This window comes from Helianthus annuus, chromosome 16 (genome assembly GCF_002127325.2).
Source record: "Helianthus annuus cultivar XRQ/B chromosome 16, HanXRQr2.0-SUNRISE, whole genome shotgun sequence".
Taxonomy (NCBI): domain Eukaryota; kingdom Viridiplantae; phylum Streptophyta; class Magnoliopsida; order Asterales; family Asteraceae; genus Helianthus; species Helianthus annuus.
The window spans coordinates 100183217-100188353 of NC_035448.2; the positions used below are offsets into that span (position 1 = coordinate 100183217).

Below are 5137 nucleotides of genomic sequence, written 5' to 3' on the forward strand. Positions count from 1 at the left end.
CGGTGGCTTTAAACTGTCATACGGTGACAAAAAGTGGCAGTAGGCGCCGTACGCTACGGCCCTTGCCGTAGCCTACGGCAGGCTTCAACATGAAAACTTGTTTTCAGCATAACTTTTTCGTTTCAACTCCGTTTTCTTCACCGTTGTCGCCTACGTTCTCGTAATTCCGTCCTCTATCATGTTATCCTCTTAATTCTCCAATTCCAAAAATTGATTTTTTAATTTATTCTCCGTGTTCCTTCCATTTTAAGCTCCCGTTTGTACCTGAAACACAAACAACCGTAGCTATCTAATTCTAGACAACTACCCGATTAAATGTAGGATTTTATTATCATTTATACCACTTAAGGGTTGTCCTACGGACTACCCGTCACATCCCCAGACTTAACCGTTGCTTGCCCCAAGCAACCCGTTCAACAAAACACAATTTATTCAAGCGATCAAGCACAAACCAAGCAAACAAATGTCCTCATTTACTAATTCTTTCTTAAAACCGCGCATAACACAACCCTCACAATAACTCTCCTCTCAGTGACAAATAATACTAGCAAAAAGGAGCTAGAACACACTTAAGGTAAATGGGTAGTTGAACAATAATATGCTTGTGCTCAAATCGGCCCTTCTCCTAAAGAATTTGCTAAACATGCATGCGAATCAAAGGGACTTAAAGGTTGTAACACAGCTAGGCATACGGGTAGGAAATGGAAATATATGTAGTAGCTAATGATTCGACCCGGTCTTTTATTTCTATCTAAACATAACATCTATATACAATACATCAATCTCTTTTTATCTTTTCTTTTCATTGCTTTTTGTCTTTTTTTTCTTTTTTTTTCATATCTCTTTTTTTTTCTTTTTTTTTCTTTTGATTTAACAAACATAACAAAAAAGCATACTAGAACAAGATGATTATACTAATAGACCGGGTCAAATACGGGTTAATTTTTTAAGAGAAAGTAGGCACGGGTTAACAAAAGATCGGCTCAAAGCTCAAATGGGGCTACTAAAGCCCAAACCCCCGCCCGTCTCACTACCATGCTCATATATATAATTTATGAGGTCCAACCCCTCAAATCCCACACTCGCACTCATCATGACGAGGCTACCTAAATGCCCTTATCATTTTCACATTCATGCAAAGCTAAGGCCTCAAACCGCATCTAAGCACAAGTTCTAATGTACCCCCACCCATTGCCACTCTCATCAAAGAAAAATATTTCTAATAAATTCAAAGAGATGGCTCAACTCTCACCAAGAAAGAACAAGGGAATATGGGATGCCGGTGTATCATGCGGTTTTGTATTCAAATGTTCAATTTGGACCATTGTCACTTGATTTTTAAAAATTTACAATTTTCAGAAATTTTTCAAAATTTTCCCTCATCCCCACACTTGGGATACATTGTCCCCAATGTATGGTTTTGAAGGGAAGATCGCTTAAACACCAAAAACATCAACTTTGTTTGTTTTTTTTAAGACAATATTTCAAAGCTAAAGAACATCACAAGTCTAAGGAAAAAGTACATTGACCTGGTGAAGTTTGACACAACAGATATTGTAAATGATCCAATTTCCTATCACCACCTTGACACAAATATCCGCACATCTTCCCCACACTTGAGTGTTTCCATGGCCCTGAAACATAGAAAACTAAAGAAATAACAAGATCAGTGAAAAACCTCGGGTTGCCTCCCGAGCAGCGCTAAGTTTTCAGGTCTTCAGCCAGACCGTGCCACCCCATTTAAGGTGGCTCAAAGAAGCGGTTCCTGCCATCTCCATCACTTCCTCGTGCCATTGAGCAAAATGCATCCGTCTCGTTTCGACTCGGTGGGTAATCAAATACACTCTTGCTTGAACCCTTATGCTTTTCTTCACGATCCAGTGGGTGATTTCTTCTCATTCTTTGAAACACCTTTTCACTAAACCCGTTATCCTTCGCCTCAACAAAATCGTAACTAATCATCTTAGTTTGAACATCAAATGACAACTTACGGTTCTTTTCGGTCATGGTAATGATTCCTTCTCTACAATCGATTTGAGCATTTACCATATAGAGAAACGGTCGACCCAAAATCACCCTTTGTTGTGACGCCATCATGGTAGTAGCATAATCTAAAACCAGAAAATCCACCGGGTATTCGAATTCTCCCAACCGAATCATAACATTCTTAACCATTCCCCGTGGACGCCTCCAACTTTCATCCACCAAACTCACCATGGTGTCTACATCCTGAAGCGGACCAAAATCATACATATCATATAAGTCACCTGGTAGCACACTCATACTCGCCCCATAATCCAATAATGCATGGGGAATTTTTAATTTCCCCACTCGAATCGGCACAAGTGGTGCTCCATGCTCCTTGTCTGTTTCAACCTCGGCATCCCTTCCTATACCTACACTCACTTGATAAGAAGAAGTAAGAAATGTTTCATTAATTTCATTATTAGGAACAGTGCTTACCACATTGATATTAATGCTTTTTGTGTTCTTCGGATTTATCACCGTGTCACTTGGTGATTGACCTTTCGCTTTCTTCAATAATGCCACGTCACTTGCAAGTTGACCCATTTGAGTGGTCAACGATTGAATAGCTTTGTCACGGATTTCATCTTTTTGCATGCGAACATCATCCATTTGATTTCTTAGCTGCATCTCTAGTTGCATTGCCTTGAGCATCCCATGACCTCATTTCCACCAGAAGAACTTTGACCCGAAAACCCACTTTGATTATTGAACGGTTGGCATGGAGCAAAGTTATCTTGACTTCCTTGAAAATTCGGGTTGGATTGGTTTGAGGGATTTCCATATCTAAAATGTGGGTGGTTTCTCAAACCGGGGTGGTATGTATTTGAGTTCATGTTGTAATTTCTACCACCCCCTCCTTGCCCTTGCAATGCATTCACCTCCTCATATTGCCCTTCCACTCCTTGGCAATTTTCAGCTGCATGTCCCAACTCATTACAAAGCGCACAAACATCATAAATTTGATTCGAAGTTTGAACATTACCATCATCCACTACATGCACTTGAGTTCGGGTAATGGCCGGTCATGCTCTCCTTGATGCTTGAGATTTTCTTTTCGATGTGACCGCCATTTGCTCCAAAAATTCCCAATTATCATGCTCGTAATTTGTGCCAAAAGTACCATTTGTGATAGACATTAACTCACGAGCATCTTCGGCACTTAACCCCTCATGGAAAGCATTCATCAATTCCCATAGCTCTATCCCATGATGAGGGCAATTCTTTATCATCATGTTAAACCTCTCAAATGCTTCGTGAAACATTTCACCCGTTTGTTGTTGAAAACTTCTCAAACTTTATCTAGCATCATTTGTCTTTTGCGCGGTGAAGAATTCATCCAAAAAGATTTGTTGCATTTCTGCCCATGTATAGATAGATGCGGAAGGCAATGTATAAAACCACTTTTTCGCTTTATCTTCTAATGAAAATTGGAATAGCACCAATTTAACATCATCTGCTGAGAATCCTTGACCCCCAATAGTATTACAAATCGAATCGTAAGCCTCCAAATGAAAATAAGGCTCCTCCGTTGCTAAACCCTTATACTTTGGCAAACTTTGTAACGAATTGGTTCGAACTTCAAAAGTCCTTCCTTGATCATTTTGAGGGATAACTACTGGTGAAGGATTATGAGTGATCACCGGTCTAAAATGTGCTTCAATGCCTCCCGCGTATTCTCGAAGATGTCTTCTTGGTACCCCTAACCAAACTCTTGGGCGTATAGGACCCATTGGTCTTTGAACATGCATTCGTGGAGGCCCAAATTGTTGTGGAGGTGGTTGAAATCTCGGCCCCACATGAGGTTGTTGAACTCGTCTTTGCACCGGTGGACCTTGTGGTGGCAATTGTTGAGGTATGATTTGTTGTTGAGAAATCCCACCAACACTTGACATTCTTTGATTTTGACCTTGAATATAGGTATACTCCCCTTGATCTCCATCCCCCCCATACATGTATCCTTCTTCATCATATCCCACAAAGTCATCCTCAAACTCATCATCGAACCCATCTTGTCTTGCTCCCAAAGTATGGTGAAATTGCACTCTTGGTTGGAATGGAGTAGAATGGATAATAGATGGACCGGTTTGGTATAGGTTAGGTGGTGGTATTTGTGATGATGATGGTTGGCCGGATGTTGGGAAAAATGTTGAATAAGTTGGAACAGCAGGTGATGTAGGGTTGTAACTGAAGGAGTATTCAGGTTGTGTGTTCTCAGGTAAGGTAGTGTTGGTTGGTTTAATTTCTGGTGTGGTTATAGGAATAGTAGTATTTGGTGATGGTTTTGTTGAAGACGATATAAAGGGTGGTGTAGGTTCACCTGTAGTGGATGGTGGTGGTGGTGTATTCATGTATCTGATTGGTGTAACTGGTGTAGTAGGTGTTGTTGGTGAACCACTAATTTTATTTTCTCGTAGCAAAATTCTGTTTCTTCTCAAAGTTCGTTCAATTTCTGGATCAAATGCCAATGGTGATAGCTTGTGAGAGCTCCTAGTACGCATGCACCAGTAAATACCTACACACTAACACACCCAGCGTAAACCAGAAAAATAACAAACCTAAAAAGATCAAAAATAACACACGTTGTGCACTACTCCCCGGCAAAGGTGCCAAAATTTGACGTGAAGTTGAAGTCTCACTCAAATTTAATCCAATTACTACTAAATAGCTAGCGGTAAGTGGGTATCGAACACAGGGAGTTTGTGGAATATGTGTTATTTGAATAAGTATCTAAATTAACTAAATTAACCTAATTGCAATAAAATTAATTCAAGAGTTGGATTGATTGATTTGATTTTTAAAATTAAGATTACTATTCTAATTGCAAAATGAAAGTGTTGGTTGTAAACAATTTAGAGACAAATGACCATCTTTAGTTTCCGGTTTGTTTTGACATTTATGCTATCATTCCACTAGAAAGAACTACATAGACATAATTCATGTGCGATTACTTGTAGTGATGAAAGGGAACTAAGTACTTAGATTCCTAGAACGTGAGGTTGTTACCCGATGACCAATTAACCCTTACCCAATCCTAATTCTACCCATGATATCTCGATTGCCAACAACACCAAGAACGTATGGTTTCAAATTAGATTAACATAAGAATCAA

At 39.6% G+C, this 5137-nt stretch overlaps 1 non-coding gene across 1 annotated transcript; it reads left to right on the forward strand.

The window, feature by feature from the left end:
* Window positions 1–3228: 3228 nt before the first annotated feature.
* LOC118488711 lies at window positions 3229–3334 on the forward strand. Its single transcript, XR_004885255.1, has one exon. It is a non-coding gene; the product is annotated as a small nucleolar RNA R71 (small nucleolar RNA).
* The last annotated feature ends 1803 nt before the right edge of the window (window positions 3335–5137 follow it).